We start from the raw sequence: 12917 nt of genomic DNA on the forward strand, positions 1-12917 counted from the left end.
AGCCCAAGTGCAAATGCTGATTAGCACTGAAATGACTAGCTGCAAGTGGGAAGCTAATGAGGTGCGTCACAGAAGTATAATTACCAAAAATGGGGAATTTGAGATTTATGTGCATTTCAGCAAACAGCACTCACTGCAAACTGCTAACAGAGTCCTTGTAACATACAGATTTATCACCTGAGCCTTGCTCACAGTATTGTCCTCTCTCTCTACTATCAATTAGTTATATAAAATTCAGCATTTCAGAAAGGAGAATAAAAACCTTACTTTTAGAGCTGTCAACTCATGAATGACCTGAATGTACTTGAAGAAAAGGCAGGAAAACAGAAAACTTTTCTGGACAAAGAAATGAGGCATATTTATCATTGAATAAACTGAAATACAAGTTGCAAATCTTATGCAGGTTCCACATCGGGATACACTGCAGAGCAGGGTGCTTTCCATCACCGAGTCAGATTTGACATCACCTAACCCACCAGCTCACATCTTGCCCCCACCTGGGGGCAAGAAATCAGAACCATAAGCAAGACAATAAGCAGGACAGCGTCACCTCAGCAGTCAGTCCCACTGAGGCCAATCACAGGTATCAACACACGCAACATGGTTTTCAGATAGTGTGCCTTCTAGCTGTAGAAAAAAAACATGTTGTGGAAAGCACGGTGCGTTAAAGGCTGCTCTAGGCTGTGGCTGAAAGCCAACAGGTTACTGAGAGCACCAGAAGCTCCCCGTAAAGCACTGGCAGCTACCGACTGTGGGTTACTACTGCTCTTCATAAAACTGAAGCATTAAAGAGGAGAAAGAGCGAGCACAGGTTATCTTGGGCAGTGGAGCGTGAGCCGGGCCAAAAAGCAGGTTGTTACCTGAAACGTTACCCACGTTACCCAATTTATTGGAGCCCCAGTGCTGCACTGCCTGTTCAAAATCCCATCAACATCCACCTATTTTATGTAAATCTGTTTGCTTTCACTGTTATTAAACAGTTTCACAGATAAAAAATGGTATCCAGCCTCCACAGGCTTGTAAACATTTCAGTTAAACAAATAGAGAGCCAAGCCCTACAGAGCCAGTTGCATGACCAAAGGCCCTGTAAGCAAAGCATTTTATCAAGCCCAAGATAGCCAGGAATGACTAACAAAAACCATTTACACTTAAGTGTAAAGCTGAAAGAGGAAGAAGATATTCCAAAACAAATAAATGGTTCTCTAACACTACTCACAGAATGATTCAGTAATAAAATATATGCAACCAAAGCAAGCCTCAGCTCTATCAGCCACAAGCAAATTGGTGGTATTAACAACAAAAATACAAAATATATATACACACACAAGCATGAATGCAGTGCATTACTTATACCAAGGAACAAATAAAATAAATGAACAAATTAAAAGCGAACAAATAAAAGAACAGGTCTTCCTTTCTATTTGTGATGTCCTCCAGGACATCACTTGAAAAAAAATAAAAATAAAATTTCAGGTTCCCCTCAAAACATTTTCTTTAACGTTTAATACCAGCCCACTTCAGTGTTTCTTGTCAAGCACTGGTATACAGAAATGCCACAATTTGAAGATACTCACTGACCAAATCATATGTAATAGCATATTCAGAAGAGGATCAAATCATCACAGACACACGAAGATTTTTAAATAAAGTGACATAGCAGATAAGGGTAAGACAAGACCCCGTTCTTCAGTCTGAAAGTTGACTCCTACACCTTTAAAGCTGGCAATTGCAAAACACACTCAAACCTATAATCCCACTCACTGTACTGTATGTATTCTGTAGGTAATAGGAAGTATGATGCCATAATCCTTTAGGAGCATTAAAGGAAATCAGGCCCACAAACTGACTGCAGGCAGCACACTGCAGCTTAAGATTAGGAAGTAACTGCTACTCAACACCCCATGTGCTCTCAGAGATGAAAGCATCAGAAATTTGTGTACGTACAGAGCCGTGGAACAGCGAAATACATTGTCTAGGAAGAGATGCTGTTAACAAGGACTGCAGAACTTTCAGATTTATATTCTTCAGTTTTTCCTATCATAGATCTTGCAACAAATTACTGAGGTAGTGCATGCTCTGGTTGTTGTTCTGTGTTGCAATGTTTTAGATAAGTATTGAGATTTGGCTTGTAACTACAGGCTCCTGTTTCAACCAAATGAATAAATTAAGATGTTATTGGAAATGATTAGAAAGAAATGGTGTGCACACAAACAGGGACCGCCTTTGCACTTACTTTGTGCAGTTTATTCAACTACTGCATTCTTTTACTCAGTGACTGAAGCATTTCCATGACTACAGGAGTGCCACATCTACAGCTGAGAGGAAGTTTTACAGACATGACGAGGTTGCTGTAAGCGTCCACCACAGACCCACTGTGTCACTTATGCAAACAGCAAAGCAGTTATGAAGGAGTCCACAAGCTATTTGATTTATGAAGCCCTTTCAGTGAGGGCTCGTGTAACAGGTTTTTGGGTTTTTGTAACATTTGTGTAATAGGTTTTATTAAAGACAGGGTTATACCTAAGCTTTTTAAGAGCTCTGCAAAAAAAAAAAAAAAGTAAATTAAAAATGTCACTCAAAAGGTGATATTCAAAAATACAGGTTTTAGAGTTAGCAGGCAAAACACTGAATAGACATGCTAGTAGGTAGATTTTATTAAAAAGATGACATGGGAATAGAACTCGTATATAAGACAATGCCTTATTAAGATGAACATAGACCAACAGTGACTGAGGTCACATTCCTGCTAGCACTTCACCACCGGCTTTCTGAAATAACTGCTGTAATTAGAAACTTCGTGGCCATGAAGAATAATCCTAAACATCTGAAAAGACTGATTATCTCTAAAAAGATCATCTATGAATATATTAAAAATTCCTACAAGACTGCTAAGTTATTAACAGTAATATATTCAATCTTTTAAACAAAGTCACTCATAAACCACAGCAAGACCGACACACCTCAGCATGATAATGCTGCAATATTGACAGCATTGGCCACGAAGAGATTCACCTCAGGATAAACGATTCATAGAATGGTTCTGGTTGGAAGGGACAGAGGCACCCGCCCAAATAACTGCATGAAAATGAGCTCCCTAAAGATTTTTCAGCCTCTGAAATACTCATGTTCCTAGGGCTAGCCGACAAGCTCGATCAACAATTCACAGCAACTCAAGAATGGATTTTAATAACTCCAATGAGAGCAAAGAGGGCAAGAGCAGCAAGTGGTCTTTTGTTCTGCTGTGTGCCGAGACATTTACACGGGACCTGCAGCCCACCGGAGGGGTGAGGCTGGAAGGGGACATGCAGAGACATCAGCAGGCAGCTCATTGTTTTGAGCCCGGACCGGAGGAAACCCAGCACATGTGGTGTGGCAGTAGAGCTGACGTGCTGCCCTGGGCCTCAATACAAGAAGGAAGCACAGCACAGAAACCTGAGGAAGCAGCAGGCTGCTCCGACACCCCTGCGCCTTCATCTGTGCAGATGGCTCAGGTTCCGCTGCAGTAACACCCCATATTATGCAGGTCTTTTCTGTGCTGTCTGGGGTTACTTCACCCCCAGCTCCTGTGCTGCCTACGCACAGCACAAGTCACCTGCTTTGAAGTGCAACACCTATATTCCTTGTGAGTGAATCTGTCCCTAAAAAGTGAGTGCTCTCCCAATGGCACGGTCCTGGTGTAGCTTATGGCAACACATGCAACACTGTGCCATCAGGAACTGAAGCTGTAAGTCAGGGAGGAAAACGAATAAATCCTGTTACCTGCGGAGAGAGAAGAGAAAGGGATGCCTCCACCAATGGGCCGAGCATTTCACTAGGAGGGAGGAAAAGTCACCCAAAAATCCTTCCCTTTCTCACTGACACAAGCTGAAATACTGGTTTCACTAAGCATCAAAAAAGAAAGAAGGGGGTGAGTGAAACCTACCTACTTTTAAACACTTATCAGTGCCAAGATTCTTCTTTGGTAAAATGACTCTTTAAAGAATAGGGTGGAAGAAACTGCAGTGCACTGTTGCAAACTTGATGTGATCAAGCCTAGGTAGGCTATCACAGAATCATCTAGGTTGGAAGAGACCTCGGGCAAGCATAAAGTCTGCCTCAAACAAACCTCACTATCTGAAACAATATATTCCTTCTAAACAAAGATTTTATGGGGATTTTATTCCAACCTTGATAATCCTTTGGAAGAGCAGGGGGATGCTTCATCTTTCACTACAGCTAGCTTCAGCTTGGTACAAGCTCTCCCTCTCCCTGGTCACGCCATCACATGACACCTAGAAGCACTGAGTAACTCTTTGTTCTGTTTGTGATTTCATCCTATAGCAAATAACTACATTTTAATAAGCCACACAAACAATCACAAGGGAAACCATGGCTCATTTGTTACTGCAGTGGGAAATAAAACTTTATTCAAAGTTAAAATACTTTATTAAAAATGTTTTCCTCTTATTCAGCTCAATTAATTGCATTGCTGGAGATCATATGCAGCAACAACTTGTACTCCAACGAGATCCAGCTTGGACAGTCTGTTCAGCATTAGGGTGCTTTGAAACGTTTGCATCGACAGGCAGGTTTTTGTTACTTCTTTTTTTAATTTCTGCTTTCAGATATGTGCATGCTTTGTGGTGTCCACTTTGAACCAACTCCTAGTATGAGTCGATAGTTAAAAGAGAAAAAATATGCACACAACTGCTTTTCTCCTATTGAATACAATGCTCATGCCCCCGATCTTAAAGGCCTATCAGAATGACAGAAGACAAAAATCAGCTCAGGAACCTTCTTAAGAGGTACAAACTGCACTCCAGCAAGGGTTAAGAAAAGACTCAAGCTTATGCAGCTACTGCATAAGCAATTTTAAATACACAGAAGCTTCCTGCCAGTTTCTAGTATCAGTAGTGGCCAAGAATTGTATTATATCTTCAGACTGTTTCCTTTCTGAAGCTAAGTTTTTTTTTTTCTCTTAAAAAACAAGATTGAGACAATCCAAGAATTAAGTATAACTTGTTAATTTACAAATATTAAAGAAAAATGGAACTTGGATCCAACCCAGAGTCAAGATAAAGATGCCTTGCAGCTCTAAGAACAAGAGTCACAGAGGTCAACCTGGGTATAAACCCAAAACAAATCAAGGAGCCATCCAGATACGCACCAAGTGCTGTACAAGTGCTCATGCACCTATCCTTACCCAGTGAAATTCCACCTTCAGGAAGATGGGATCATCTTAAACCACTTCTGGAAAGCAACTAGGACTTTTTGAACGCTACCACTGTGTAATAAGGAATAGCTGATGGTGGTTTATAACAAACATGCTCTCTTAACTACAGCCCTACTGTTGAAGTAACTTGAGAGTCTACAGTAAGTTAAAAATTATGGTAACGATGCAAAATTGACTATTCCATTAAAAAAGTGAGATTACAATAATTTGGAGTCTTCTAATCTTCTTGAGTGCTTTCACGAAAATAAAGTTAAGTAATAAGCTAAGCAATTGCCAAAGTATCACAGGGGAGAGAAATTAATAATATATCACTACAACGGTTAAAGATTGTAACTTAAAGCTGCTATATTTCCAAGGTAGACATAGCATACAGAAGAGTAGGATCCCTTTTACAACATCCTCAAGCTTCAAATGAAAATTCTCATAGTCAAATGTGGGTGAATTTCCATGCAAGTCCTCAGGATTTATACTAATAGCTCATGTACAGACTTCTAGACTCCACAAGCAATGGATGCCCCAAAGAGCAGGCTGACCTATCCAGTCACGTTACTAAAATCACCTCAAATTTTCCATCTCTCTAAAATGAAGAATTTCTGTAAACAAAACTTCCCACGAGTATTATATGCTCTATTTCATGTGAGACTTCTGTACCCAAGTAACACCATACATAAAGGCACAGCTCTGAAGGTTCAGTTTCTTTGACCTCACTGAAGTATCCCAGGGACAGGCAATAACAATCTTTCAATGACCAGCAAGGTTTAATCAACGGTCTAATTCTACAACAAGTCTTTCTTTGTATTTATATGGCATACACGTTTTATTTAGACTGCTGTGACCTCCAATTTCCCTCAGGTGTAACAGGCTTAGTGGAAGGGAACCCTAGAAAGAAAGAGAAGAGATTCAAATCTCATTTTACAGCAAGGTACAGAATAGCAGCAAGATTTACATGGCCTGTAGCTCACTTCAGAGTATCAGTGCAGCACACTCAGTGCATTAAGAACTGATGCACCTCTTATACCACAAGTATTTGCAGCCAGCACTACCCGTGGCCCACAAGCAATAAATAGAATTTCAGCTGATACCCTAAGACCACCAGGAACACACACACATGTGACTTGGCAAACATGCAGCAACCTGAGAGGTACAATGGTTTAAAAAAAAAAAAAAACAATAATAATGCTGTGATTGGAGTATGCACTTGTTTCTATCTTACCAATCCACTTGTTCAGATGTTCCCTTTTAGCTTCCTAGCCAAACTCCTTAGCTATCTGTTTGCTCTTACCACAGGGAACAGCAGCCACAAACTGCAGCTTAACAAGTGCCAGTATGACACTGGAAAAGGTTACCAGAGAGCATGTGGGATTTCCATCCTTGGATCTGTTCAGGATTTGGATAAAAGAAACAGCCACAGCTGACCCAATCTTATCCTGCATTGAGTGGAAATTTGTGTAAGAGCCTCCAGAGATCCTTCTAGCCAACAGTTCTGTAATTCTGTGCACCTGCTGACTCGGCAGGCACCACAGCCTTTCCTTCCCCCAAGGGAAATTCCTGCAAAGGCATCACAATCTGCAGCACATGCCCTATCCTGAGTACTGCCACTGCCAAACTTCACCCGCGAGATCTTCACTGGCAGCAACCTCCTGGTCAAGAATGCACTTCAAGGTACTGCCACTAAGGTCCAAGTTTAAGTCTCAGCACACCCATGCTATACAGAAGTAATTTTCAGCACTTGCTTACATTGTAAGTTGGCAAAACTGGCTTCCCAAGAAAACGTACAGAATAAACACTAACTACTTGCACGCAACATCTACATTCTCTAACGACTATCCCATAAAAAAGTTCTGAATCTTGTTAGTCTGAGACAGAACAAACTACTTCTGCAGTGCAGTAACAGCGAGTGAGATGGGGGAAAACAGAGTTAAGTACTCATTTGAAGGAGTATTTCACTATATCGTTTCCAGCAATATGAAATATTAATGTATTTGGCACATCTCCTGTGTTTGCCTTGTTATTCCTTGCATCTTTTTCCCATGTTTCATCTTAGACAACAGTATTTAATCAACTGTGATGGGGGTAGGAGGTACTTTTTTTTTTCATGATACAAAAGAGATTCAAATGAATAACTATATCTGCAGTCTCAGCAAGTTCAAGGAAAGGTGTAGCCGAGAGGAGAAATGCACAAGTGAGTTGAGAAGAGTACATTCCCTCTCCAGGTGCTGCAAGTTGCAGAGAGCACATCCAGCCACACTGCTGAGTTGTCAGGCACTGCGGGCTTCGCAGCTCTACTGCCCATTCCTCCTCAAAAGCAAGCTGTGCACCTCCTCGCTGCTAAGTTCTTGTAATGTTCAGAGCACTACTCCGGCCAAAATCCCTGTTCCTAACCCACATTTCATTCAGACCCATATGCTTCTTTCACAGTGTTAGCTAGGAAGTATCTGACTTTCCTCTGAACTTGAAATCTCTCATTTTAAACATTAAATCGGGGGGTAACACAGAAGTACTGAAAACAAAGTTAAGTACAAGTAAGTAGCAGTGCAACTCCTGGCCATGCTTTTGTTGAAAATCAATACAGCCCTTTTTTAAACACCCAGACTTTATGAATCAGTGTACTTGGCATTAAATTACAAAACCTTATTCGTGTGACTTATGTGAAAGTCAAATGACTTCCAGGTTGGTGAAAAAACAAAAAAAAAAACTCCAAATTCAGCAGATGTGAAGGCACTGATTAAAATGCAGCTACAACCTAGTCCTTGAACCAGGGATTTAATGTGTGAAGGTTACTACAGCTATGCAGTCAATTCCCATGTGTAACACAAGTATGAAATGTCAACTTCCAAAGGACTGCTGTTAATGTATAGGTGAAAACAATTTTTCTAGTTAAGTTGCCTTAATTTAAGGAACTCTACCTTTTACATTCACATTGCTACCTCCCCTTAAAGAGAGGGCTTTACCCCACCAAGAAAATTCTGTCAGTTTTTGTTCTTTTACAAAGCACACCATTTCAACAGGGCTCATTTCCAACTCAGTGGAGAACCTGAAGGTGGCTATTAAATTCCTGACTTCCCAGTAAATTCTCCCTTCAGTTGTTGAGCAGGAGGGGAAAACACTCTAAGATCACTCACTTCTCATGAAGCTGAACCATCCATTCACAGAAGGAAAGCACAGCAGAGAACAAAGAGGAAAGCTCTACTTGTTTTACTATAGGAATAAAGTTATGTGCACGACAACTGTGCTACTTACAAGAAACTGTAGTAAGGAGCAACTCTGACCCATAATGCTTAGAAAACTACACTGTCTTTCAACTCCTCTCTAACCCCTAAATCATAACTGTTATATTTAACGTTTTTTTTAAAAAGCAATCTTTGGAGTATTTTTTTTCCCCATTTTGGATTACTTCCCACAGAGAGAACTTTTTTGAACTGAGCTAGTAGCTATGCCAGTTGTAGAAAGTGTTAAATACTATTTCCAAGAGTTCAATATTCAAGCAAGGATGTTGCATGTGTTCTTTAGCCCCAGACACAGTTATGTGCATTCTAACAGCTAAACAAGTACATTATTTCATAAAAGCATCTGTAAGAATACCAACATATTTAGGGGTTGAGAACACATTTTAACATTGTATGTTAAAACATCACAATTTTAAAAGCTTCCAAAGGGACTCTACTTCTCTAGTACACTGGAGCCAAGTAAAGAACTGCAATAAAAAAAACCTTCCATGTAATCAGAAAAAAAGAAAACACATGATTTAGGAGCAAGAATTCTATTAAATGATGCTACTGTATTTTACTTCCTGGAAAACTAGCAGAAGAGCCCTCTAAAATGCCTATTCATAAACAACACTGTGGTCTGTATCAGAATGTCAGTTTTAAGCCCAAGATACTTTCCAAAAAAAAAAAAAAAAAGCAACCACCTATGCTAAAAGTTCTTAAAAGGATAAAACTCCAAGCAAGAGAGAGTGAATGATTTCAAATGCTTATCACGTATCAGCATTTGTCAGCCAGTTCTAGTCTCTCTTCTTAAATATCACTAATACTGAAAGGGCAATAAAAGCATTTCTGTTAAGTTAGGAGCTGCAGGGAACAGATTCTTACTTTAGTAACCATCTCTTCAATATGACCCTACAACAAATGTCTCAAGAGCTTTTAAAGCTGTACTGTGATTTTTCTAGTAAATACGCAATAAGGGACTCGTTCAAGATAAAAATAAACTGATGTGAGTTCTTGGTACTAGTCTAAAGCAAGACGCCTGACAAAAACAGAGATGTGGAAAGATGCGCCTCAAGGAGCCCAAAGTGGAAAACACAAAGGAAGTTAGGTGTTGGCAACAAAATACTCAGCTGTTCAAGTCAGAAGTTAACTCAGTTCAGGCTCAGGAAGGTCAATTAGAAAATAAAAAAGTCAGAAAATGATTTTTTTTATTACAGTTATTAGTATAATTGCAGAAGGCGCTTGAAGTGGTAGGAGTGTTTCAGCAGAGCACATCCTCCGCACAAGCCTCAACAGGCCTGTGCCATAAAAGGCCATACACAAACTGATGCACGGTGGCATCATTTTGGGGATACGAGGCTTGCCACAGCACCTTCTTACTCAAGGTCTGCATGTGTTGTAACACACCACAGGGAGAAGACACAAATTTGATTGTTTTTCTAGTCCTGGGAATAAAATATATTTCTAGAAATCCATCAAGTCAATCTGCATCATGTGACATTTGGAAGAAAATTCTCTTTTTTCTTTACAAACTAATTTATGTTGTTACAGTCCCAAAGCACCCCCAGCATTCATTTGCTAGCTCAAACACAACTCTCCAGGTGAATCCTTTAATACGCTTACCGTTCCAAATGGTCGACCAGGCTTAGAGCATAACCTCTCAAGTCTTTTAGATATGATAAATATGGCACCGAAGTCTCACAGACTACATTCAATTTCTCTAGACAGGAACTAATTTACCTAAGTGCCTTACAGGGGACCAATCCACAGTTAGAGCAGCATCCTTCCTGACCTTAGACCAAGCCCAAATCCAGTGGCAACTCCATTGAACTGCAACAGCAGCCTGCAGCCACGCTCCAGACCGAGCTGCCACCAGCACGCAGAGCTGACCCACTGCCCTCTGCCCTGCGTGGCACAGCTGAGCCCAGCCCCACACACAACCAGGAGGCCAGGATATCTCCGAGGCTCTTCCACCTGCAGGTCTCTTGGTCCGTATCCTATTTGGGAACAACCTAACTGAGCTCAGTGTGCTTTAAGAATATAAAAACTAAGGGGTATTAATGGAGACCCTAATGTGATTAGACATGTTACAGTGGACTCAGACTCACCTTAGAGTCCCTATACTTAATATACACATGACACAGTGAAATGGATTTCTTGTTTCAAGCATATGACTTCTCTTGCACGAAGGTCAAGAACAAAATGCAAGCAATGCATGCCCACTCCCCACTATTTCACAGATAACTCTTTCAACAAAGACAGCTCACAACGGCATGAAAGCCATTTGGAAGAATTTAAGACCCTAGCACAAACTTGTTAGTAGTTCTAGGAAAAAAAAAAAAAAAAAAAACACATCACTGCAGTACCCAGTCTGGATCAATGACTAGAGCAAGGGAACAACAACAAGGAAATGTGAAGTAAAGGTTAATTGCATACAGTGTTGTGTCAGTGCTATAAAACTAGCTCAGCTATAATACTTTAAGTGACCTTGGGTGATAATTGCTTGGAAAACCAAGCAGGCAGTTTCCAATAGGAAGCATAACTCAGGCCATTTTTAGAATAAAAATCTAGAAACAACTGATATCATGTTAATTACTTTGAAAACTGAGAATCCTAGTCACGGCATGAAGAGCAAAAATACTACTTTCAAGGTGTTTGCTTTGGGGGAAAGACCTTTAAGATTATCTTCTACTAAACTTATCCACTGCTGCTCTTCCTAGGCAATCCCAAAGAGCACACAAAACAGTTTTTTTTTTGTTTTATGATTTCCTATTGTTCCATACTACGATGAGTGTGTAAACAAGCCACGAAAGTCACGATACCGTTTAATACCTGTCCAAACACCGTGACTTTTATTGACGCACTCCCTTCGCCGTTTAACTCCTTCCCTCCTAAACCCCACAGAGGTGACGGGGCAGGACATCACCTGGCACCCACCGGGAGCAGGGCAGCCCAGGCCCCTCGTGGTAAGGTCTCCCGACCCCAAACACTTGCTGTGGCCCCCCCCCCCCCCCCCCCATTTAGCCCCCAAAACTTCTCCCGGGCGTCTGCCCTGGGCTGAGGAAGCCGGCGGCCCGTCCTCACCGCCTCTGGGGCGCTCGACGGGCGCCTCCGGGTGGCTGGGGCTGCCCCCTCCTCTCCTCATAGCGCCAGCCCGGGCTCACCTCAGGGACGAGGGGGAGCACAAGCCCCTCCTCGCCCCAAAACGACGCCCCTCGGCAGTTTACCAAGGGCACGGCGCTCCCCGGGGGACGCCGCATAGCCGCTGCTCCCTTCCCCTGCGGCTCCTGCCATCCCGCTCCCTGCCCACCCGGCACCCCGGGGTGCTTCCCGGCCCCCTCACCGCTCTCTCCTCGGGGCCGTTTCTCCTCGTCGCTGCCTCCGTTAACGCCGCTGCCCCCCGCTCCGGGCTCCGCTCGCCGCCCTTCAGCCCAGGCCCTGCTCCCCGCGGAGCCCCTCCGCTGCGGCTCCGCTGCACCTGCGGCGGGGCCGGGAGGAGGAGAGGGCACCCCCGCTCCGTCCTCCCTCAACTTCTCATCCCTTCCCTCCGCCTCGCCGCCCCGGCTCTGCCCTCGACCTTCCCGGAGCCGGCGGCGGCCCCTGGGCCAGACGAGCGGAGGCTCCCCCCTGGCCGGCACCGGCGAGCCGCTGTCCGGGTCCCCGGGCGCCCTGCCGCCCCATGCACTGCCCCCTCGCCCCGGACGGCGGGCAGGGGCTCCCGGCGGGGCAGGTGCCCTGGGCACGCCTCTGGCGGGTGGGACCGGGGCTGGGCTCCGCCAATCGGCCCCGCTGCGGCGGGAGGAGGAGGAGGAGGAGGAAGAGGAGGAAGGAGCGGCCCAGGTGGCTCCTCGCAGCCTCCGGGGGCTCCTCGCCTCCTCACGGGGCGGCTGGGTCCTGCCCCAACGCCCGGCTCCCTTCGTGGCGGTTGTGTAAAAACATGAGGCACAAGCGCTCACGAGCTCCTAATTTTTGTCTTCCCGGTGCGTTAGAGTTAATTACGGTTGGTTAATCGATCCTAGCTGCCTTGAGCGATGCACGGTCCCTTGTCCTGCCGAAAATGTGAGGTTCCTACTGCTTGTGACCCCTGCTTGGGGAAAGCTGACTAAAAGGGCATAGAGCACTTCTACTCCCTCTCCTCTGTCATCCTCAAACCTTACAGCAGGCTGCCAACTACCACCTGGCAAAATGTAAATGCTATTGGTAATTCTCCAATAATTATTTTTGTATGTGTCTGTGGCTTTATTTTAACTTACATACCTAACAAAACGGTAATTTTCACAGCTGACAGAACAAAATTCTGTGAGTGAACGGGACACGCACCCCCACCCACCACACACCTTTTAAAAACAATTTTTTCCTCATGATTGAGCTGCAAGTTAAAAAGTGTTTTTTGGGGGGCCTATTGAGGTAAATGCTCCTTCCTGATGAAGTTCCTATAATGACCTTCAAGGGAAAAGAAGTTTCTGGTAGCCTTTCTGATGTGACTGAAGATCAAGTTG

At 43.3% G+C, this 12917-nt stretch overlaps 1 protein-coding gene across 1 annotated transcript in view; it reads right to left on the bottom strand.

The window, feature by feature from the left end:
• Positions 1 to 12140, bottom strand: part of UGT8 (UDP glycosyltransferase 8) — a 42877-nt gene extending 30737 nt beyond the window's left edge. Inside the window, exon 1 of the mRNA XM_035325630.1 lies at positions 11762 to 12140. The gene's annotated coding sequence lies outside the window, so the exon portion shown is untranslated. The remainder of the gene's footprint in view (positions 1 to 11761) is intronic.
• Between the last annotated feature and the right edge of the window lie 777 nt (positions 12141 to 12917).

This window comes from Oxyura jamaicensis, chromosome 4 (assembly GCF_011077185.1).
Source record: "Oxyura jamaicensis isolate SHBP4307 breed ruddy duck chromosome 4, BPBGC_Ojam_1.0, whole genome shotgun sequence".
NCBI classification, from domain to species: domain Eukaryota; kingdom Metazoa; phylum Chordata; class Aves; order Anseriformes; family Anatidae; genus Oxyura; species Oxyura jamaicensis.